Below are 25,101 nucleotides of genomic sequence, written 5' to 3' on the forward strand. Positions count from 1 at the left end.
ATCTTTTTTTTTTTTTTTTTGCTAATCCAAAGTGAATGGCCAGTTTCCCAACATTTCTGTGAGACTTCTGAAAACAATCTACATACCAGAACAGCAGTTTTAGCAACCATCTACCAAATGTTGACTGTTCCAGTTCAGGTGGCCAGTCGTGTTGATCTGAAGCAGCAGAGCAAAGCTGAAGTCCAGGGGCATTTTTAAAACTCAGAATAAAATTATGTTGATATTAAAGGTGCCACGGGACTCAAATTTTGCAACGCTGCTCCAGTTTGGTTCTTCTCAAAATCGAAATAATGGCATGAACCAAAACAGAAACAGTCTACAGGTCTGTGAATGGCTACAGAAGGTTAACTTTGGGTCTATGAGTAATCTGTGCACTGTGTCAAAACAGTTCCTGACAAACTGAGAAAATTCTCATCTTTAATTAACAGAAGAGGGAAAAGAGCAGATATTTTTAAAAGCCAAAGGATCACACAAAGTAATGTGTGAGCTTTTAACACTTCATTTCAAATGCTCTGTGCATATTCATTGCTTATCAGAGCAATACATATTTTAGTATGATTGCAGGTGCTATAATCTGTTTGTTTGTTCCATCTGGACACCAGGCTTCCTACCAAGAGCTAAGTCACAGTGGTATTTTATCCCTTAATACCTCTGTGACTTAGTCAAAAGCAAATAACTTGCCCAAGACCACCTAGTGAACTTCATGGAAGGCAGGAAATTGGAACCAGAGTTTAGTCCAGCGTCTTCTCAAAATCCACAAATCCAGTTCACTTAGGAATCTTTCACCACTCAGACCCAGATGATGTCCCCCTAGGAAGAGTTAAGCAAAGAACTTTCTTAATTTCCCCACAGGAAACAAAAAGCCCATTCTCATCATATATCCAGGATGTAGCTCCATTTCGTGCACAGTTCAACATCTGCCCACTCTTTCCTATCTACATGGGGAAAAAAGGAAGACACTAACACTTTAACCCTTAGAATAATTTCCTGGGAGTAAACTCCGCTGAGTATAATTCTGTAGGATTCTGAGCAGATCTGTTCAGGATTGCACTGTGGATTTGATTTCAAACGTTATGATAAACCACGGTTTAATCTGTGAAATCTGAATGCAGATGGTTCAAACAACAGAGTCTGCTAATTAGAATTAAACCAGGATAGCAGAATAGAGTTTCTTCACCACACTTTGTACTAAACTGTGGTTTGTCATAACATCTGAAATTTACAAACCACAATGTGAAGAGAAGAATTGAAGAATTGCAGATTTATACCCCACCCTTCTCTCTGAATCAGAGACTCAGAGCGGCTTACAATCTCGGACATCTTCTCCCCCCACAACAAACACCCTGTGAGGTGGGTGGGGCTGAGAGGGCTCTTACAGCAGCTGCCCTTTCAAGGACAACTTCTGCAAGAGCTATGGCTAACCCAAGGCCATTCCAGCAGCTGCGAGTGGAGGAGTGAGGAATCAAACCCAGTTCTCCCAGACAAGAGTCTGCGCACCTAACCACTACACCGAACTGGCTCTCCAGTTTGTATTAGATCTAACTGTATTAGGTACTTTTCCCCCCTTGCAGCTGCCTGGTAGTACAGAGAAGGTCCTTCCTGAGGTCCTGCCTAAACCACAGTTTAAACAAACCGTTGTTTATCTTACCATCTGAATGCAGCCTAAGGTTTTGCGGCACACTTGCCTGAAATTCACTGCAAATATGAATTTCTAATGAGCGTCTAAAAAAATTAAAACAACCGATGCTGAATGTGGTAGCAAGTATAAAGAACAAGCCCAAGTTTGAGCACTAAGAATAGAATGCATACTAACGAGCAATGTTCCCTCTAAGCTGCAGAGTCTTGTGAGCAGAAATTCTACCTTGTGAGCTACTGGCATTCAAGTTGTGAGCTACTGCATAAATTAGTGTGCTCTGGGGTCATCCTTCCTGAGCTAAGACAAAAATGCGTGAGCTGGAGGCTAACAATATGTGAGCTAGCTCACGCTAACACAGCTTAGAAGGAACACTGTTAATGAGCCCATGTTTTACAGGGTTCTAATGACATAACAAAAATGAAACAACTTAGTGGGAGACAGCTATTTTCATTTGGGGGGAGGTTAATTTCTGATAGTTTTCTGACCAGATAGGTCAACTGAAAGAACGTAACCTCTCTTTCAGCGTTTCATCCACCTTTATATGGACAAGCACAGTGCAAGCAAGATCAGCATAGTAACCCTGCAGCCTAATCCACAGACAAGTCTAAAGTCTCTTCTTAGCTTTAAGAACATCTGCTAGTAAAATAGTTTTAAAGTTCCATTATTTAGGAGGAAGCTTTCAATTAGTTCCCATCCCTGTTCCCAGAAACATCTTTGCAAGCTGCAAAAAAACCCCCAGCAACTCTCTCTCCTACCAGAGCGACAAAAATTAGCTGAAGGGAAGGAATTAGTCTTTTAGAAGATTAACAAGAGAGCTCCTCTAATACTTGAGCAATCTTTAGACTCCTTTAACATCAATCACTTATGCTTCTATAATTTAATATTCCTGTACAATCTATGGAATTGTTCTGAATGTGTCAGAAACTGCTCAAAATGCAAAGCAAATAATAGCCAATTTAATGGGAACCTGGAGCTGCTAATATGGGTGAATAAAAAGAAGGAAAAATACTTCAGCCCTGTATTCTTCATCTTTGCGATTTCCATCCGATCTGCACCCTTGAATTGAAACCTGGATAAAACTGGCATGAAGAACAGGGCTTGTTCTGATGCTAGCTAAGTTTGGTGGTTCACAGTTAACTTCCCCAGTTGCTTAAAATATGCTTCAGGAAAGCTGACATCACCCATCAATGTACTATTAACACACACTTCATTTAAATTAAAAAAATATCTTTCTCCAGCTGAGGCAGCTGAAAACATATTAACCCAATGCCATTGCCAAGGATTTAACAAAATAGTTATTGTATGGCCCTGTGTGTAGTATAGCCACGAGAGTCTAAGACTGTCGGGCAGCAAGAAGTTCTAGCTCCTTTGGTGTTCTGCATCACCAGGTGGCAAGCTAGCCTTGTTCGTTGTTTTTAAGGCAAGAGACATTTCAAAGGTGGTTTGCCATTTCCCGTCTCTGTATCACGATCCTGGTGTTCCTTGGAGGCCTCTATGCCATAGGTCATTTATTCAGTTGGGTTTAAAAGTAGCACAACAAAAACTGGATCTGAAGAGCTAGTAGTAGATAAGATAGCCTTTCAGCACAGCCATACACAACCAAAAGCATGACTGGATCATGAGGGCTGGCTAGGGACCAACACATTCAATCAGAGACTCCTTGAGCACCATGTTTATTCTCTTCATTCCATGTCTTATTAAACTGGTAAACCAACCTAATGGGTGATAAATGAAATCAAACTTAACACAAGAAAAAACTGTTAAATGCAACAACTGAAGACTTTACAGGAGAAATAAAGGTAAAGGTAGTCCCCTGTGCAAGCACCAGTCGTTTTCGACTCTGGGGTGATGTTGCTTTCACAACGTTTTCACAGCAGACTTTTTACGGGGTGGTTTGCCATTGCCTTCCCTAGTCATCTACACTTCTCCTCCCCACCCCAGCAAGCTGGGTACTCATTTTACCGACCTCGGAAGGATGGAAGGATGAGTCAACCTGGAGCCAGCTGCCTGAACCAGCTTCCGCTGGGATCAAAGGTTGTGAGCAGAGGGCTTCGACTGCAGTACTGCAGCTTTACCACTCTGAACTACGGGGCAGATCTAAAAGGTCAACCCGGATGACAAATTATATCGTGTGTATTCAGAAATGCATAATACGATTTGGCTGAAGGAAAAGACCCACTTTAAGTGGGCTGTTCATTAGAACTGGATCAGTATTTGGGAGTTCAGGGCAGTGAGTACCTTCCTTTAACAACGGAAACCTTATTTCTCACACTCCTAGATAGACAGGATGTACCAATTGAAGTGGTAAAGCAGTGCAAAAGACTCTCCTCCATTTTAAAAATTAAAGTCCCATGATACTTACAAAGGTGTCCATACACCCCCCCCCCCAAGTGACAGCAGATTTTGATACTCAACAACAGAGGCAACTTTTTGCCGCTACTTTCCAAGGTTCAGGAATATACAACTAACAGAAGAAATCTTTTTCTACAGCAGAAGCATATTATTTTAAACAAAGAAAGACTGGATGTTTCTTACTAAATTTTTCCACTGAGTCTCACTTAGTTCTGGTATATGTGGGCAGCTAAATATCTGAGGGCAACCAGACACTTACAGATAGCAGAGCTTAAGCTACCATGGTATTAAGGGTTATATAAAAAGCAATGCATGGCATTCCTGTTTTGCAGAAATTATAATTTCTTTTCAAACAAGAAAATAGACAGATCCAGGTGGGCAGCCTTGTTGGTCAAAAGCAACAGAACAAAGTTGGAGTTCAATAGCACCTTTAAGATCAACAGTTTGATTTACTATGTAAGCTTTCGTTTCTTTCATCTCCTTCCTTTCACCTCATTTTTAATCTCTTTCTCACATACGCCTCTATAACATTATAATAACTCTGTCTGTACATGCTTGTACTGTCAACTTGCTCCTTTTGCATTTAGTAAATGTTTACAGTGGAAGTACTCCTTGCTAAACTTTGTGTTCAGAAGACGCACACCCTTTCAAAGCCACAAGAACACTAAAGCACTGTGGAAGCATCTTTTCCCCCAAAACAATTTCATCTAGTACCTGAATTTTATCACAAATTATTCAGCCATAAATCTTTCTAACATCTTCCCCTTGGAAGACAAGAATTATCTCAATTTATAGGCAAAGGCACAAACAGGTTTATTTGTACCATACACACCACGACAGAGAAGGCATGCTGTTCTTCAGATTTTTAGTTTGAAGCATTAAGCAACATTAGACATGGAAAAGGCTCTTGATTTACCTGCCTAAATGCTTATCCGACCCAGTGATTTAAGAACAATCTCGTAAAATGAAACTGATAATCAAAAAAGTCAACTGTGACTAAGAAATACAATATGTCACCAGAAATTAATACAAAAAAAACCACAATATGCTAGCAGTCTAGATATCCTGCACCTTGCCATAAAAGGTATACATAATCCAAGACTCTTTAATTTGAAAAACTCAAAGAGATTTTTTTTGGGCAGCTCTGCAAGAACACCCCTAATCTCCTAATGCTCCTGGCAGGAAGTCGCAATTCCTTCTGTGCCCTGTGGCCACCGGTGTCCCACCCACTACTGATGTCATGCAGCAGACCGCACACCAGTTGATTGCTGCATCTCTCCACCCAGTTCAAATGGCACGGCCTGCCTCAGCTGACAAGTGCTTTTGTGTCAGAGCAGAATTCCAGTTCAGTGACACCTTTTGTGTCAGAAGGCAGCCAGCAGAGAGAAACACCTTTGTTTATCCCAGCGCCAACCTGGAGACTGGAACACTCCATACGGCTCCTCTGGTTGACTCAATTAGCATGCTGTCAGATTTCCTTTGCCCTCCCCACCTCCTCCAGTGACCCTCCACATTCCTCAGAATACTATGAAATGCGGCAGGATGCCAACAAGTTCCCCAATCCACCCATAGCCGGTCTGAAAGGCTGCAGAACATTCCTTCCACCCCCAGCGTGGCAGACTATGGGGAGAGAAGCATTTAACAGCTTGGGAAGCCCGTCTTTGAAAAACATTCCTTCAGTCTGTTGGAGAACAAGGACAGCGACCCTAACCTGTCTCAGGTTAACCTAACACAGCCTCAATGTTGGGAGGAATCGAGACTGACCCTGCTTAGACATGCACCCCTGATCAGCCCACCCTTTCCACAATCTGGTCCCAACAACCACAGACAGCAAGCAGCAGCGGATCTCTCAAAATTCAACTCTTCTGAAATACAAAAAAGGACTACCCAAAAAAGGAGTCCACTCGCTCAGCCAACAATCAGGTACCAAACTGGGCTACAGAGTCTTCTCCTGTCACCCTTACGAAGCAAACCCTTCTCATGTCACCCTCACAAAGCAAACACCACCACCATGCACAAATTCAGGCCGGCACATCTTCATTTTGCACTCCTGTTACCCATGTGCAAGCGAAGGTGGCATAATTCCCCCCGCCTGGCACTGCCTACAAGCTCCCAGCCGGAAAAATAGGGAGGGGGGCACAGATCCCCCCACCCAAATCCACGGCAGCCCGGACAAAGAACGCTGCGTGACACACAACCTGACCATTGCCAATTCCATCCTGTCAAATGTCAAAAATAAAGCTTAACAAAACCCTTCCAAGGGAGGAAGGGGAACGGGGGGAGGGCACCCCGAACCTCCACCTGAGTAGACAATAGATGGGTCTACTGAGTCTAGATAAGCATGGCAGAGAACATCTCTCCTTTTTAAACACCCTGCCTTCAAGATGGGAGCAGCAGCAGGGTGGCAGGATGAGAAAGGCATGCACAAAACCCCTCTCGCCAGACAATAAAGGGGACCGTGCAGGGAAACTGATGGGGAGGTGGGAGTGGGAGGTGGGGGTCCACACACAATTGCCTTGAACAGCCTCCTGGAAGGGGGGGGGGGTGAAAAACCCTTAATTGCAACATAAAGGCTTGGGTTTTTTTTCCCACCACCACCTAGGAAGAAAAGGGGCATCAATCTTTCCTCCCTTTGGATAAAACCCAAAGCAACATAATTGCAACCTTCATTGCAATTAAAACCTTCATTGCAACATACAGGCTTGTCTTTTCCACCACCACCACCACCTAGGAAGAAAAGGGGCATCAATCTTTCCTCCCTTTGGGTAAAACCACCTGGGGACCCCTAGGGGCACAAAGCAAGCGGGGGGGAGAGAGAAGGGGGCTCAGGCACCTCTCGCAGACCCCTCCCCACCCAAAAAAAGAATCCTCAGCCGACCCTCCCCCCCAAAAAGGCTCCCCCTCCCTCCCCTCCGCCCAGACCTGGGGAGAAGCAGCAGCCCAGAAGGCGCGGGCGGGAAGGGGCGAGAAGGACGCTCCGCAGCCCCCCGGCCCTGGCACCCCCCAAGGGCGAGCCCCGCGGCCTAGTCCTGCCTGCCTGCCTGCCGCCTCACCGTCGGGGGGTCTCCCTCAGCAGTGCCGCCGCCTCCTCCTCCGCCTCAGTGGCCGCGGCTGCAGCGCCTCCTCCTCCTCCTCCTCGGTCCCTGCCCGGCTTGCAGGGGGCGGGGAGAGCGCGGCCGTCGACGTCGCAGCCGGGCCCTGAGGGGGAGGAGGCGGAGGCTGCAGCGACCCCGCCCCGGGCCCGGCCTGGCTCCCCTCGCGGTCGCTTCCCGCCTCTCCTCTCCTGAGGCGCGGCCTTCCCGGGGCCTGCTCGCCGGGCTCCTCCGTGGTTCTCTCCCCACCCCGGGCTCCCTTCCCGGCTGCCGCCTCAAGGGGAGCGCGGCCCTCAAGCGCCACGTCTCGCCGCCCGGCCGCCTCCTCCTCCTTCCTTCGCGGCTCTCGGCTTCCTCCTCGCGGCGGCGCAGGCGGGCCCGACGAAGCGCTTCATGGCGACTTCTGCTTTTCGCCTCGCTTCATCGTCCTCTTGCTGCCTCCCGCCTCCTCAGGGGTTCGGCTCGATGGGATCTCTCACTCACGGTCGCCGTTTCCTCGCCTTCCTTTCCCCCGCTAATGCCTTCAGAAACTAATGAGAAACGCGTTTTAAACCCAGAGCTAACATCACATCTGAAGCTGCCTTACACTGAATCAGACCCTCCTGGGTCCATCAAAGTCAGTATTGTCTTCTCAGACTGGCAGCGGCTCTCCAGGGTCTCAAGCTGAGGTTTTTCATACCTATTTGCCTGGACCCTTTTTTGGAGATGCCAGGGATTGAACCTGGGACCTTCTGCTTCCCAAGCAGATGTTCCACCACTGAGCCACCGTCCCTCCCCTCACAGTCTTGTCTACTCAGACTGGCAGTGGCTCTCCAGGGCCTCAAGCTGAGGCTTTTCACACCTCTTTGCCTGTACCCTTTTTAGTTGGAGATGCCAGGGATTGAACCTGGGACCTTCTGCTTACATATGAACATCTGAAGCTGCCTTCTACTGAATCAGACCCTCCTGGGTCCATCAAAGTCAGTATTGTCTTCTCAGACTGGCAGCGGCTCTCCAGGGTCTCAAGCTGAGGATTTTCACACCTACTTGCCTGGACCCTTTTTTGGAGATGCCAGGGATTGAACCTGGGACCTTCTGCTTCCCAAGCAGATGTTCCACCACTGAGCCACCGTCCCTCCCCTCACAGTCTTGTCTACTCAGACTGGCAGTGGCTCTCCAGGGCCTCAAGCTGAGGCTTTTCACACCTCTTTGCCTGTACCCTTTTTAGTTGGAGATGCCAGGGATTGAACCTGGGACCTTCTGCTTACATATGAACATCTGAAGCTGCCTTCTACTGAATCAGACCCTCCTGGGTCCATCAAAGTCAGTATTGTCTTCTCAGACTGGCAGCGGCTCTCCAGGGTCTCAAGCTGAGGCTTTTCACACCTCTTTGCCTGGACCCTTTTTTGGAGATGCCAGGGATTGAACCTGGGACCTTCTGCTTACATATGAACATCTGAAGCTGCCTTCTACTGAATCAGACCCTCCTGGGTCCATCAAAGTCAGTATTGTCTTCTCAGACTGGCAGCGGCTCTCCAGGGTCTCAAGCTGAGGATTTTCACACCTACTTGCCTGGACCCTTTTTTGGAGATGCCAGGGATTGAACCTGGGACCTTCTGCTTCCCAAGCAGATGTTCCACCACTGAGCCACCGTCCCTCCCCTCACAGTCTTGTCTACTCAGACTGGCAGTGGCTCTCCAGGGCCTCAAGCTGAGGCTTTTCACACCTCTTTGCCTGTACCCTTTTTAGTTGGAGATGCCAGGGATTGAACCTGAGACCTTCTGCTTACATATGAACATCTGAAGCTGCCTTCTACTGAATCAGACCCTCCTGGGTCCATCAAAGTCAGTATTGTCTTCTCAGACTGGCAGCGGCTCTCCAGGGTCTCAAGCTGAGGATTTTCACACCTACTTGCCTGGACCCTTTTTTGGAGATGCCAGGGATTGAACCTGGGACCTTCTGCTTCCCAAGCAGATGTTCCACCACTGAGCCACCGTCCCTCCCCTCACAGTCTTGTCTACTCAGACTGGCAGTGGCTCTCCAGGGCCTCAAGCTGAGGCTTTTCACACCTCTTTGCCTGTACCCTTTTTAGTTGGAGATGCCAGGGATTGAACCTGGGACCTTCTGCTTACATATGAACATCTGAAGCTGCCTTCTACTGAATCAGACCCTCCTGGGTCCATCAAAGTCAGTATTGTCTTCTCAGACTGGCAGCGGCTCTCCAGGGTCTCAAGCTGAGGCTTTTCACACCTCTTTGCCTGGACCCTTTTTTGGAGATGCCAGGGATTGAACCTGGGACCTTCTGCTTACATATGAACATCTGAAGCTGCCTTCTACTGAATCAGACCCTCCTGGGTCCATCAAAGTCAGTATTGTCTTCTCAGACTGGCAGCGGCTCTCCAGGGTCTCAAGCTGAGGATTTTCACACCTACTTGCCTGGACCCTTTTTTGGAGATGCCAGGGATTGAACCTGGGACCTTCTGCTTCCCAAGCAGATGTTCCACCACTGAGCCACCGTCCCTCCCCTCACAGTCTTGTCTACTCAGACTGGCAGTGGCTCTCCAGGGCCTCAAGCTGAGGCTTTTCACACCTCTTTGCCTGTACCCTTTTTAGTTGGAGATGCCAGGGATTGAACCTGAGACCTTCTGCTTACATATGAACATCTGAAGCTGCCTTCTACTGAATCAGACCCTCCTGGGTCCATCAAAGTCAGTATTGTCTTCTCAGACTGGCAGCGGCTCTCCAGGGTCTCAAGCTGAGGATTTTCACACCTACTTGCCTGGACCCTTTTTTGGAGATGCCAGGGATTGAACCTGGGACCTTCTGCTTCCCAAGCAGATGTTCCACCACTGAGCCACCGTCCCTCCCCTCACAGTCTTGTCTACTCAGACTGGCAGTGGCTCTCCAGGGCCTCAAGCTGAGGCTTTTCACACCTCTTTGCCTGTACCCTTTTTAGTTGGAGATGCCAGGGATTGAACCTGGGACCTTCTGCTTACATATGAACATCTGAAGCTGCCTTCTACTGAATCAGACCCTCCTGGGTCCATCAAAGTCAGTATTGTCTTCTCAGACTGGCAGCGGCTCTCCAGGGTCTCAAGCTGAGGCTTTTCACACCTCTTTGCCTGGACCCTTTTTTGGAGATGCCAGGGATTGAACCTGGGACCTTCTGCTTACATATGAACATCTGAAGCTGCCTTCTACTGAATCAGACCCTCCTGGGTCCATCAAAGTCAGTATTGTCTTCTCAGACTGGCAGCGGCTCTCCAGGGTCTCAAGCTGAGGATTTTCACACCTACTTGCCTGGACCCTTTTTTGGAGATGCCAGGGATTGAACCTGGGACCTTCTGCTTCCCAAGCAGATGTTCCACCACTGAGCCACCGTCCCTCCCCTCACAGTCTTGTCTACTCAGACTGGCAGTGGCTCTCCAGGGTCTCAAGCTGAGGCTTTTCACACCTCTTTGCCTGGACCCTTTTTAGTTGGAGATGCCAGGGATTGAACCTGGGACCTTCTGCTTACATATGAACATCTGAAGCTGCCTTCTACTGAATCAGACCCTCCTGGGTCCATCAAAGTCAGTATTGTCTTCTCAGACTGGCAGCGGCTCTCCAGGGTCTCAAGCTGAGGTTTTTCACACCTCTTTGCCTGGACCCTTTTTTGGAGATGCCAGGGATTGAACCTGGGACCTTCTGCTTACATATGAACATCTGAAGCTGCCTTCTACTGAATCAGACCCTCCTGGGTCCATCAAAGTCAGTATTGTCTTCTCAGACTGGCAGCGGCTCTCCAGGGTCTCAAGCTGAGAATTTTCACACCTACTTGCCTGGACCCTTTTTTGGAGATGCCAGGGATTGAACCTGGGACCTTCTGCTTCCCAAGCAGATGTTCCACCACTGAGCCACCGTCCCTCCCCTCACAGTCTTGTCTACTCAGACTGGCAGTGGCTCTCCAGGGTCTCAAGCTGAGGCTTTTCACACCTCTTTGCCTGGACCCTTTTTAGTTGGAGATGCCAGGGATTGAACCTGGGACCTTCTGCTTACATATGAACATCTGAAGCTGCCTTCTACTGAATCAGACCCTCCTGGGTCCATCAAAGTCAGTATTGTCTTCTCAGACTGGCAGCGGCTCTCCAGGGTCTCAAGCTGAGGCTTTTCACACCTCTTTGCCTGGACCCTTTTTTGGAGATGCCAGGGATTGAACCTGGGACCTTCTGCTTACATATGAACATCTGAAGCTGCCTTCTACTGAATCAGACCCTCCTGGGTCCATCAAAGTCAGTATTGTCTTCTCAGACTGGCAGCGGCTCTCCAGGGTCTCAAGCTGAGGATTTTCACACCTACTTGCCTGGACCCTTTTTTGGAGATGCCAGGGATTGAACCTGGGACCTTCTGCTTCCCAAGCAGATGTTCCACCACTGAGCCACCGTCCCTCCCCTCACAGTCTTGTCTACTCAGACTGGCAGTGGCTCTCCAGGGTCTCAAGCTGAGGCTTTTCACACCTCTTTGCCTGGACCCTTTTTAGTTGGAGATGCCAGGGATTGAACCTGGGACCTTCTGCTTCCCAAGCAGATGTTCCACCACTGAGCCACCGTCCCTCCCCTCACAGTCTTGTCTACTCAGACTGGCAGTGGCTCTCCAGGGTCTCAAGCTGAGGCTTTTCACACCTCTTTGCCTGGACCCTTTTTAGTTGGAGATGCCAGGGATTGAACCTGGGACCTTCTGCTTACATATGAACATCTGAAGCTGCCTTCTACTGAATCAGACCCTCCTGGGTCCATCAAAGTCAGTATTGTCTTCTCAGACTGGCAGCGGCTCTCCAGGGTCTCAAGCTGAGGCTTTTCACACCTCTTTGCCTGGACCCTTTTTTGGAGATGCCAGGGATTGAACCTGGGACCTTCTGCTTACATATGAACATCTGAAGCTGCCTTCTACTGAATCAGACCCTCCTGGGTCCATCAAAGTCAGTATTCTCAGACTGGCAGCGGCTCTCCAGGGTCTCAAGTGGAGGTTTTTCACACTTCTTTGCCTGGACCCTTTTTAGTTGGAGATGCCGGGGATTGAACCCGGCATCACAACGGGCTCTTATTTATGGCACTTCACATAGACATCAGTCTGCTGTTCTGACTTCTGTTGACCCCTTGCTGATGCAGCCCGGTTAACATGAACAGTCACCAGAGCCCAAATTGTGCTTTTTTAAAATCTGCTCACAGACATTTCTATGATGTTGCATACTAATTCACTGTCTGCTCTCTCTGTATTTAGGACTGTTCCATCCTATGGTCTGATGAAGTGTGCTTCCAGCACACCAAAGCTTAAGGTCTGAATAAAACTTTGTTGGTCTTAAAGGTGCCACTTGGCTCCTAATTTGTTCTGCTGCTTCGTTCAGACCAAAACGGCTGCCCACTTGGATAGGTCTCCAATAATAAGACTCCCATTTCTTCTCCCTTGCACCTGAGGAGCAGCATCCAAGAACACTTCATGCTGACTTCTAATTTTCACTTCGCTTCGTCCTCCTCTTGCTGCCTTCTGCCTCTTCAAGGATTCAGCTAAATGGGATCTCTGTCTCTCAGTATCGCTGTTTCCTCGCCTTCCTTTTTTTCGCTAATTCCTTGAGAAACTAATGCCCTCATTTTAAACCCAGAGCTAACATACCATGTCTCCTGAGAAACCTGTAAAAGGTTCACGAAGCAACTGTCAGAACAGGATATGGAACAACTGATTGGTTTAGAATAGGAAAAGGAGTTTGACAAGGATGTATATTGTCAGCCTGCTTATTTAATTTACATGCAGAGTACATCATGCGGAATGCTGGCCTGGATGAAGCACAAACCGGAATTAAGATTGCCAGGAATAACATTAACAACCTCAGATATGCAGATGACACTACTCTTAATGGCAGAAAATTAGGAGGACCTAAAGAACCTCTTGTTGAGGGTGAAAGAGGACAAGAAGATCAAATCAGTCAGTCCTAAGGGAAATCAACCCAGACTGTTCACTGGAAGGTCAGATGCTGAAGCTGAAACTCAAATCCTTTGGCCACCAAATGAGATGGGAGCACTCCCTGGAGAAGATCCTGATGCTAGGAAAGACAGAAGGCAAAAGAAGAAGGGGACAGCAAAAGATGAGATGGCTGGACAGTGTTACTGATGAAACAAACACGAATTTGAGCAGACTTCAGAGGATGGTGGAAGACAAGAGGGCCTGGCGTGACTTTGTCCATGGGATCGCAAAGAGTCGGACTCGACAACATACATCACAACAGACTCTTATTTATGGCACTTCACATAGACATCAATCTGCTATTCTGACTTCTATTGCCACCTTGTTGATGCAGCCCAGTTAACATAAACTAACAATCACCGGAGCCCAAATTGTGCTTCTTTTAATCTGCTCACAGACATTTCCATGATTTTGTATACTAATTCACTGTTCACTCTCTCTGTATTTAGGACTGTTCCATCCTATTGTCTGATGAAGTATGCTTCTAGCACACGAAAACTTAAGGTCTGAATGAAACTTTTGTTGGTTTTAAAGGTGCCACTTGACTCCTACTTTGTTCTACGGCTTCGTTCAGACCAAAACGGCTGTCCACTTGGGTAGGTCTCCAATAACAAGACTCCCATTTCTTCTCCCTTGCACCCGAGGAGCAGCATCCAAGAACATTTGAGCAGATCCAAGTCTGAGTTCAGCAGCTCCTTGAAGACCAACAACGTGTGAGCTTTTGTATGCAGGCACGCTTCTTCAACAAAGTTTAATTCATGTGCATGCACACAAAAGCTCATACCTTGAATAAAGCTGTGGTCTTCAGGGTGCCCCAGTGGACTCAAACTTGGTCCTGCTAACTGAACACAAGACCAGTGTTCCCTCTAAGCTGAGTTAGTGTGAGCTAGCTCACAGATTTTTAGCCTTCAGCTCACACATTTTTTACTGAGCTCAGGAAGGATGACCCCAGAACACACTAATATATGCAGTAGTTCACAACTTTGAGGCCAGTAGCTCACAAAGTAGAACTTTTGCTCACAAGACTCTGCAGCTTAGAGGGAACATTGCACAAGACTCACCTGAAACTAAGTAGACCCCTGTGGCTTCAGGAAGGACTTTCTCCCGTCTCTCGTTTGGCTGCCCTCTGTTTTCCCTCCCCCTTTTAAAAATGTCTTTATTCATTTGTTCCCTCTTCTGCTTCATTCCTCATACAGAGCCTGAGTACGGAACGCCATGGGTCCTAGTAGGCAAGTGACTGGCATCACCTGAGTGGGCAAGGATGTACCCTTCTTAACCCCAAACATTTAAGGTGCCACTGGACTCAAACTTTGTTCTTTTGCTTCAGACCAGCACGTTAACCCACCTTCCCCTAACACGGCTTGTATGGATGAGGCACCAGCATGACAGAACAATCTTCAAGAGCCAGTTTGGTGTAGTGGTGAAGTGTGCGGACTCTTATCCGGGAGAACCGGGTTTGATTCCCCACTCCTCCCCTTGCTCCTGCTGGAATGGCCTTGGGTCAGCCAGAGCTCTCTTATCTGGGAGAACCGGGTTTGATTCCCCACTCCTCCACTTGCTCCTGCTGGCATGGTCTTGGGTCAGCCAGAGCTCTCTTGTCTGGGAGAACTGGGTTTGATTCCCCACTCCTCCCCTTGCTCCTGCTGGCATGGCCTTGGGTCAGCCAGAGCTCTCTTGTCTGGGAGAACTGGGTTTGATTCCCCACTCCTCCCCTTGCTCCTGCTGGCATGGCCTTGGGTCAGCCAGAGCTCTCTTGTCTGGGAGAACCGGGTTTGATTCCCCACTCCTCCCCTTGCTCCTGCTGGCATGGCCTTGGGTCAGCCAGAGCTCTCTTATCTGGGAGAACCGGGTTTGATTCCCCACTCCTCCCCTTGCAGCTGCTGGAATGGCCTTGGGTCAGCCAGAGCTCTCTTATCTGGGAGAACTGGGTTTGATTCCCCACTCCTCCCCTTGCTCCTGCTGGCATGGCCTTGGGTCAGCCAGAGCTCTCTTATCTGGGAGAACCGGGTTTGATTCCCCACTCCTCCCCTTGCTCCTGCTGGCATGGCCTTGGGTCAGCCAGAGCTCTCTTATCTGGGAGAACTGGGTTTGATTCCCCACTCCTCCCCTTGCTCCTGCTGGCATGGCCTTGGGTCAGCCAGAGCTCTCTTATCTGGGAGAACCGGGTTTGATTCCCCATTCCTCCCCTTGCTCCTGCTGGCATGGCCTTGGGTCAGCCAGAGCTCTCTTATCTGGGAGAACTGGGTTTGATTCCCCACTCCTCCCCTTGCTCCTGCTGGCATGGTCTTGGGTCAGCCATAGCTCTCTTGTCTGGGAGAACTGGGTTTGATTCCCCACTCCTCCCCTTGCTCCTGCTGGCATGGCCTTGGGTCAGCCAGAGCTCTCTTGTCTGGGAGAACTGGGTTTGATTCCCCACTCCTCCCCTTGCTCCTGCTGGCATGGCCTTGGGTCAGCCAGAGCTCTCTTATCTGGGAGAACCGGGTTTGATTCCCCACTCCTCCCCTTGCTCCTGCTGGCATGGCCTTGGGTCAGCCAGAGCTCTCTTATCTGGGAGAACCGGGTTTGATTCCCCACTCCTCCCCTTGCAGCTGCTGGAATGGCCTTGGGTCAGCCATAGCTCTCTTATCTGGGAGAACCGGGTTTGATTCCCCACTCCTCCACTTGCAGCTGCTGGAATGGCCTTGGGTCAGCCAGAGCTCTCTTATCTGGGAGAACCGTGTTTGATTCCCCACTCCTCCACTTGCAGCTGCTGGAATGGCCTTGGGTCAGCCAGAGCTCTCTTATCTGGGAGAACCGGGTTTGATTCCCCACTCCTCCCCTTGTAGCTGCTGGAATGGCCTTGGGTCAGCCATAGCTCTCTTATCTGGGAGAACCGGGTTTGATTCCCCACTCCTCCCCTTGTAGCTGCTGGAATGGCCTTGGGTCAGCCAGAGCTCTCTTATCTGGGAGAACCGGGTTTGATTCCCCACTCCTCCACTTGCAGCTGCTGGAATGGCCTTGGGTCAGCCAGAGCTCTCTTATCTGGGAGAACCGGGTTTGATTCCCCACTCCTCCACTTGCAGCTGCTGGAATGGCCTTGGGTCAGCCAGAGCTCTCTTATCTGGGAGAACCGGGTTTGATTCCCCACTCCTCCACTTGCAGCTGCTGGAATGGCCTTGGGTCAGCCATAGCTCTCTTATCTGGGAGAACCGGGTTTGATTCCCCACTCCTCCCCTTGTAGCTGCTGGAATGGCCTTGGGTCAGCCAGAGCTCTCTTATCTGGGAGAACCGGGTTTGATTCCCCACTCCTCCCCTTGTAGCTGCTGGAATGGCCTTGGGTCAGCCAGAGCTCTCTTATCTGGGAGAACCGGGTTTGATTCCCCACTCCTCCACTTGCAGCTGCTGGAATGGCCTTGGGTCAGCCAGAGCTCTCTTATCTGGGAGAACCGGGTTTGATTCCCCACTCCTCCACTTGCTCCTGCTGGCATGGCCTTGGGTCAGCCAGAGCTCTCTTATCTGGGAGAACCGGGTTTGATTCCCCACTCCTCCACTTGCACCTGCTAGCATGGCCTTGGGTCAGCCATAGCTCTGGCAGAGGTTGTCCTTGAAAGGGCAGCTGCTGTGAGAGCCCTCTCCGCCCCACCCACCTCATAGGGTGTCTGTTGTGGGGGAGGAAGGGAAAGGAGATTGTGAGCCGCTCTGAGACTCTTCGGAGTGGAGGGCGGGATATAAATCCAATATCTTCTTCTTCTTCTTCTTCTTCAACAAAGGCAATTCTTGTCCAGTTTTTCCTTTAAGACGATTATGGGAGGATCATCAGTCAGAATACCTATGTCCATACCAAAAAAAAAAATCTGTACTATAAAGTAGCTGAATAATACTACTATGGCAGGGGTGGACAAACTGCAGCTCAGGAGCGGCATGTGGCTCTTTCACACATATTGTGTAGCTCTTGAAGCCCCCATCACCCTGTTGGCTCCAGCTGGTGGCTTGGAGAATGTATTTAAAGTTGCTTTCTTTCCACCTCTCCCAATATCTGACGTTTATGCTATGTGGTTCTTATATTAAGCAAGTTGCTTTCTTTCCACCTCTTCCTTCCAATACCTGACATTTATGCTATGTGGTTCTTATATTAAGGAAGTTGCTTTCTTTCCACCTCTTCCTTCCAATATCTGACGTTTATGCTATGTGGTTCTTATAGTAAGCAAGTTGCTTTCTTTCCACCTCTCCCTTCCAATATCTGACATTTATGCTATGTGGTTCTTATATTAAGCAAGTTGCTTTCTTTCCACCTCTCCCTTCCAATATCTGACATTTATGCTATGTGGTTCTTATATTAAGCAAGTTGCTTTCTTTCCACCTCTTCCTTCCAATATCTGACATTTATGCTATGTGGTACTTATATTAACAGTCCAGCAGTTCAGCTACCTAGGGTGCATCATCTCCTCAGATGCCAAGATCGACAAGGAGATTGACAACAGGCTGGCAAAGGCAAACCGTGCATTTGGCCGACTGCACAAAAGAGTGTGGAGCAACAAGCATCTGAAAAAAGGCACAAAGATCAATGTTTACAAAGCGGTTGTGATGACAACCCTCATCTACGGCTCCGAATTGTGGGTTTTATACCGTCATCACCTGCGACTCCTTGAGCGCTATAGCAGCGCCCGCCTCACAGCCTCACTGGACCTCTTTATTTCAGTCTCTTCGGGGTATTTTACTTGTTTATTTGATGGGACCACAGCAGCTTTGTTTGTTCTTCCCACAAAATATAGGCTCTTGAGAACTTTAACTTAAACCACAGATTTATTGTAACACAAAGTTCTTAACTTGGGGATATGGGAGATATTTACACAGGTTAATACGTTGCTCAGTTGTTTCAGGCTTTACAATCACTTTGTCTTTTCTTGAGTCTCTCACAGTTACACAGTTCACAGTTTCCCTTTAACTCACTCTCCACCTCTAGCCAAGGTCTGGCCTCTTGGGATTGATGTGTCTAGTCTCTCCTCTCAGCCCTTCTTGGTGTCTCAGACCCACATCCACTCCCTCAACCTCCTCACTAGATCTTCAGAGTAGTCTCTAGGTGTCTGTGACCATTCCGGTCTTAACTGACTCACACACACACACAGCCCTCTTGGCTGGTTTTGTCAAGCTGGCAGTCTCTGGAAGACTTCCCCGTCTCCGCCTCAAGCTGCTTCACAGGATCAGCTGTCCTCTCAGCCTCTCTGGCAGGCTTGAACTGACCCTCTCAGTCTCTGTCAGGTCCCCACTGACAGACTTCTCTGACAGGCACCTTCTCTGTCAGAAGCCAACTCACTGAACGACTGCCTCAGCAGTTTCTCTCACTCAACTACTTTAATTTTCCTCCCTGAGAGCTCTGAGCGCTTTGCCCCCACCCTCAGGTCACCCGACGCAGGCCCTGTGCGTCTTCAGTTTATGGTTAACCCATTGCTTTCCGTCACAAGCGCTTCCATCAATGCTGCCTTCGCACCATCCTCAACGTCCACTGGAGTGACTTTGTGACCAACACTGAAGTCCTCAAGAGGACGGAGGTTACAAGCATCGAAGCACTGCTGTTGAAGACGCAGCTGCGCTGGGCAGGGCATATTTCTAGGATGGAAAACCACCGCCTTCCCAAGATTGCTCTGTATGGCGAACTTTCCACCGGCCATCGAAATAGAGGGGCACCAAAGAAGAGGTACAAGGACTCCTTGAAGAAATCCCTTGGCACCTGTTGCATCAACCATCACCAGTGGTCTGACCTAGCTTCAGATCGCAAAGCATGGAGGCACACCATCCACCAGGCTGTCTCTTCCTTTGAGAACGCACGCATAGCTGGTCTTGAGGACAAAAGGAGATTGAGGAAGAATCGTACCGCTACAGCACCAACCCCAAATCAGACTTTTCCCTGCAGCCAATGTGGCCGGATCTGCCTGTCCCGCATTGGTCTTGTCAGCCACCAGCGAGCCTGCAGCAGACGTGGACTACTGCACCCTTCTTAAATCTTCGTTCGCGAAGTCAAGCCGAGAGAGAGACTTATATTAAGCAAGTTGCTTTCTTTCCACCTCTTCCTTCCAATATCTGACATTTATGCTATGCGGTTCTTATATTAAGCAAGTTTGGCCACCCCTGTATTATGGGGGAGAAGATATAGGAAAACCGAGGAAGAGCCAAACAACAAAGAGCCTTGGAGCACCACAGATTTATTGTGACATAACAGTTGTTCGGTTGCTATGGGGTGGGGAACGGGGGGGGGGGGGGGGGAAGAGTTCCCTTCCTATACGCAGAAGATATAGGAGATTGTAAGCCGCTCTGAGTCATTGATTCAGAGAGAAGGGCGGGGTATAAATCTGCAGTTCTAAAAAAAATGGCAAAAAAATCCCAAACAAAAACCTGAAGTGGCACCATAGGTATTTAAGCTAGTTTGTGGCGGCATACAATATGCCACAAAGAATTTTCAGCCTGCTTCATCAGTATATACCACTTCCACAGACAAAGAGAGATTCATATAATTTATTCCTGGACAAATAGTCACTTTCTCTAGAGGTGGGATTTTTGAGTCTTTATCAAATCCCGTATCACCAACCAAAAGTTGGATGGAGCTGCTTTTTAAAACAAAACTCACAACTGCTAGAAGTGCCATCCCTCCTTCAACAATTGAAGCAACACCCTTCTTGACAAAAAAAGAATGGTTCAAAATCCTTGGTTCTGCACTCTTCATGCGAAGATTCACCACCAGCCTCCCGTTTCTCTCCTCACTGAAAGTGATCAAACAAAGCCTGTGTATAGGAAGGGAACTCTTCCCCCCCCCCACCTTCCCCACCCCATAGCAACCTAACAACTGTTATGTCACAATAAATCTGGGGTGCTCCAAGGCTCTTTGTTGTTTGGCTCTTCCTCGGTTTTCCTGCAAGCTTTCCTTGACAAGAGGGATGAGTTTACAGAGCTGGGAATTTAGTTTAGGGAGCCTCCTTCCCACTTCTTTTCTGTAGGCCCTCGTCAAATGGACAAAACATTCCCCCCCCTGCTTCGTTTGGTGTGGTGTTTTGGACAAAGTGCGAAGAGAAGACAGTTGTACAAAACAGGCAACTATAAGGACAAGGATGCCCAGGATGACTTTAATCTTCATTTCCGCCCCCCCACCCCTAATTCTCTTAATGTGGCCCTAATTCCCTGAGCCAACCACAGCACTTTAATTACGTTCAGCTTTTAAACATTAATACTTTCGATGCATCTACATGTTTTGAAGACTCAGTATATCTGTTAAATGGAATCAACCCCTGTACAGCTGAAACACATCTTTATTGCTTAAGGGCAGGTAAATTGTACTGTTGAGTCCCAACCAAATAATGGCAATCCTATGAAAAATCCTTGTGGGTTTTTCAAGGAAAGAGAATCAGAGGCGGTTTGCCATTGCCTTCCTCTGCATAGCAGTCCGGTTCTTCCTTGCTCATCTCCCACCAAGTATCAACCCTAATTTTGGTCTATATCCCTGTAAATCTTGCTAATTAATGTACTAACAGTGACTCTGAACATGAATTCTTCTTAGCCTGCTTTGATTCCTCACTCCTCCACTTGCACCTGCTGGAATGGCCTTGGGTCAGCCAGAGCTCTGGCAGAGGTTGTCGTTGAAAGGGCAGCTGCTGTGAGAGCCCTCTCCAGCCCCACCCACCTCACAGGGTGTCTGTTGTGGGGGAGGAAGGGAAAGGAGATTGTGAGCCACTCTGAGACTCTTTGGAGTGGAGGGTGGGATATAAATCCAATATCTTCATCTACCTCACAGGGTGTCTGTTGTGGGGGAGGAAGGTAAAGGAGATTGTGAGCCGCTCTGAGACTCTTCGGAGTGGAGGGCGGGATATAAATCCAGTATCTTCATCTACCTCACAGGGTGTCTGTTGTGGGGGAGGAAGGAAAGGAGATTGTGAGCCGCTCTGAGACTCTTCGGAGTGGAGGGCGGGATATAAATCCAATATCTTCATCTACCTCACAGGGTGTCTGTTGTGGGGGAGGAAGGGAAAGGAGATTGTGAGCCGCTCTGAGACTCTTCGGAGTGGAGGGCGGGATATAAATCCAATATCTTCATCTACCTCACAGGGTGTCTGTTGTGGGGGAGGAAGGGAAAGGAGATTGTGAGCCGCTCTGAGACTCTTTGGAGTGGAGGGTGGGATATAAATCCAATATCTTCATCTACCTCACAGGATGTCTGTTGTGGGGGAGGAAGGTAAAGGAGATTGTGAGCCGCTCTGAGACTCTTCGGAGTGGAGGGCGGGATATAAATCCAGTATCTTCATCTACCTCACAGGGTGTCTGTTGTGGGGGAGGAAGGAAAGGAGATTGTGAGCTGCTCTGAGACTCTTCGGAGTGGAGGGCGGGATATAAATCCAATATCTTCATCTACCTCACAGGGTGTCTGTTGTGGGGGAGGAAGGGAAAGGAGATTGTGAGCCGCTCTGAAACTCTTCGGAGTGGAGGGCGGGATATAAATCCAATATCTTCATCTACCTCACAGGGTGTCTGTTGTGGGGGAGGAAGGGAAAGGAGATTGTGAGCCGCTCTGAGACTCTTCAGAGTGGAGGGCGGAATATAAATCCAATATCTTCATCTACCTCACAGGGTGTCTGTTGTGGGGGAGGAAGGGAAAGGAGATTGTGAGCCGCTCTGAGACTCTTCAGAGTGGAGGGCGGGATATAAATCCACTATCTTCATCTACCTCACAGGGTGTCTGTTGTGGGGGAGGAAGGGAAAGGAGATTGTGAGCCGCTCTGAGACTCTTCGGAGTGGAGGGCGGGATATAAATCCAATATCTTCATCTACCTCACAGGGTGTCTGTTGTGGGGGAGGAAGGGAAAGGAGATTGTGAGCCGCTCTGAAACTCTTCGGAGTGGAGGGCGGGATATAAATCCAATATCTTCATCTACCTCACAGGGTGTCTGTTGTGGGGGAGGAAGGGAAAGGCGATTGTGAGCTGCTCTGAGACTCTTTGGAGTGGAGGGCGGGATATAAATCCAATATCATCATCATCATCATCATCAAAATAAATAAAATAAATTCTTGAGACACAAAACATTTGCTTTACATTTCCAGATAGTCACTACCAATACTCCCTCTAAGATATGGAATGTTGTGAGCAAAACTTCTGCTTTGTGAGCTACTGCCATTAAAGTTGTGAGCAACCAATTTGGCTACTGTATCAATTAGTTTGCTCAAACCAAAATGCGTGAGCCAGAGGCTAAAAAAATGTGAGCTAGCTCACACTGTCTCAGAACTCGGGGCCATCTCTAGCCATTATGGAGACATTACTCTCCCCAGCCCCTGCAGGCATGACATGCAATCCACCCCTCCCCCCCCCCCCAAAAAAAATCCATGTAAGTGAGAAGAGTCTGTTGGGCCTCCTAACAAGGCAGCTCTTGAAGAGCTCCAGCCACACAACAAAATACAAAAGAATCTCCCCCCACACCCCTTGAAGTTGAAGCCACTTTGACAATGCTTGGCCCCATTGCAGTGTTTTTGCTTTATCTAGAACAAATTAGGAGTCAAGTGTCACCTTTAAGACCAACTAAGTTTTATTCAGAATGTAAGCTTTCGTATGCTCTTAAGCAGACTTCATCAGACGAAACTGGAATGGCAAGCCATCTTTAAATATCGAGAAAGTGGGCAGTGAGTTGGTATGTAGAGTCCTGGGAATGTTTTTAGCAGATTAAACGAATCACAAATTGAGATCTGTGTTTGTTTGTTTGTTTGGTATTGTTAACTGGGCTGTGACAGCAGTGGAGGGTGATGAAGAGCAGACATGTCATAGGTGTGAAGTGCCATAAATCTGGGTGTCATTCTCGCTTCTTAGTTGTGGGTTTAAATGGAGGGCATTAATCTCTCAAGAGGTTATAACATCGTATAGTTTGCCATTAGAAGAAAATAATACATTAAAATATAGTGGAAGATGGGTTAGTATACGTAATAAGATAAACAGCCAATATCCCTATTTGACTTGGATCTATTCGCTTTATCTAGTCCATTTAAACATTAGCGGTTTGAAACTTGTTTCCAGGAGCTGAGATCACCTGGTGTTAAATGTAAGACTCCTGCTGCATCACTCTTGGCATCCTCCATGTAACCTCTGTCTGACCCTTAAAACGCAATATACACAACCAGTAAACAGCTGAGAACACATCTGGATGGGACACAACAGACTTTCAGTTAAGGAACTGTACACTCCTAGGAAAACGTCGCAGAGCTATTAGCCCGTGCATCAAAATTACTCAGCCCCATGGCCCCTCGGGTCACATTTCTGTAGCACTATAATGGATGGAACCAACCCAGATTGTCAAGATCTTTCTTGGGGCTTCTGCTTTGCCATTAAAAATGAACGCTAATGAATGGGCAATCAAGGATGGCTAGAAATTAAGGATATGTCTTCTAGCGAGGGTGGAGTCCAAGATCAGCATCGTGCCTGAGAATCCTGGACCAATAACTGCTCAACGTGAGGAGAAAGAAAATCGGGTTTCAGGGCCTTAGAACAATCTCCACAGGGAACTGGCTGTTGCTTTGGAACCACTGAGGCTGCCTTAGTCGTAGCAGTGCCTTCCCATGTCCCTGCTTGCTTCCCTTGTGTTCAGTCTGTACGAACAAACAGAGAAACACCTATCATAAACTGATTATCAGCAAGGAAGCTGACCTTCCATAAGGTTGCCTTCCACAGACTAGAAAGTGGGGAACACACCAGGCCGACCCTGCCGCTAGGCAAACTAGGCAAGAAGAAGAAGAAGATATTGGATTTATATCCCGCCCTCCACTCCAAAGAGTCTCAGAGCGGCTCACAATCTCCTTTCCCTTCCTCCCCCACAACGGACACCCTGTGAGGTGGGTGGGGCTGGAGAGGGCTCTCACAGCAGCTGTCCTTTCAAGGACAACCTCTGCCAGAGCTATGGTGGACCCAAGGCCATGCTAGCAGGTGTAAGTGGAGGAGTGGGGAATCAAACCCGGTTCTCCCAAATAAGAGTCCGCACACTTAACCACTACACCAAACTGGCTCTCCCATGCAATCCACCCTCCCCCCCCCCCAAAAAAAATCCATGTAAGTGAGAAGAGTCTGTTGGGCCTCCTAAACAAGGCAATTGCTTAGGGTGACGGCCTTCTGGGTGTGCCAGATTGGGCACTCCCCTGTGACTCGGTGATGTTATCAGTGCAGGCTGGGGGCGCACCAGAAGTTAGCCTTACCTAGGATGCCAGGCTGGGCCGGCCCTGGGAATGCACAGGAGTAGGCACAGTGTCAGTCCCGGAAATCAGTTTCTTCGCTTCTCTGTTCACTCTGCTGTGATGACATCTGCAGGCTTTTTCTGTAGCAGGAACTCCTTTGCATATTAGGCCACACCCCCTGATATAGCCAATCCTCCTGGAGCTGACAGTAAGCCCTTTTTATTGGCTACATCAGGGTGTGTATGGCCTAATATGCAAAGGAGTTCCTGCTACAAAAAAAAAGCCCTGTGTAAAACCTATCTTGTGCCACTTCCTTGTAAAGAGGAAGCCCCCCCCATTAACAAGGAATAGCCAGGAGACACCCAGGCTCTTTATGAAGACAATGTGTGACGTTTCCTTTAAATGGGAAAAAAGATCCCACTTCAGTGTAGCTCAAAGAGGGAGAAGGAGCAGCGCAGTGTACATGTGTGGCTGTGCCTTCCATCTCCACTTTTGGGGAAGGGCAGTGCTCGCCGCTCGGTGTTTAGAATAGCTCATGGCAGCTTGGTGCTCAACATGTTTTCCTGTTTTTTCCTCTTCAAAGTCCTCCCCCCTCTTTTCTCAGCTGAGCTTAGTAGGGAAGGGGAGATTGTGGGGGAAAGGGGCTGTGGGGTGTCCTGGCACAGGAACAATGGAGTGGGGAGGGGAGGAGAAGGAAGGAGGGGTGGAGAGCTGTGAGAAGCACAGGAATAGCGGAACATGGATGCTGCTCCTACCTGCTCCTGTGTCACCCCATATGGTATAATGGAGAATCGATCCACAGGTATATGGGGCTTGGGGCTATATTTTGAGATAGAGGCACCAAATTTGCAGCATAGCATCCAGTGCCTCTCCTCA

At 48.5% G+C, this 25,101-nt stretch overlaps 1 protein-coding gene across 1 annotated transcript in view; it reads right to left on the bottom strand.

Annotated features, from left to right (window-relative positions):
• The window catches only part of CLIP1 (CAP-Gly domain containing linker protein 1), a 137,836-nt gene extending 130,674 nt beyond the window's left edge, over positions 1-7,162 (bottom strand). The window contains 1 exon segment of the mRNA XM_060249169.1: positions 7,042-7,162. The gene's annotated coding sequence lies outside the window, so the exon portion shown is untranslated.
• Between the last annotated feature and the right edge of the window lie 17,939 nt (positions 7,163-25,101).

This window comes from Heteronotia binoei, chromosome 11, assembly GCF_032191835.1.
Source record: "Heteronotia binoei isolate CCM8104 ecotype False Entrance Well chromosome 11, APGP_CSIRO_Hbin_v1, whole genome shotgun sequence".
In the NCBI taxonomy this organism is placed as follows: domain Eukaryota; kingdom Metazoa; phylum Chordata; class Lepidosauria; order Squamata; family Gekkonidae; genus Heteronotia; species Heteronotia binoei.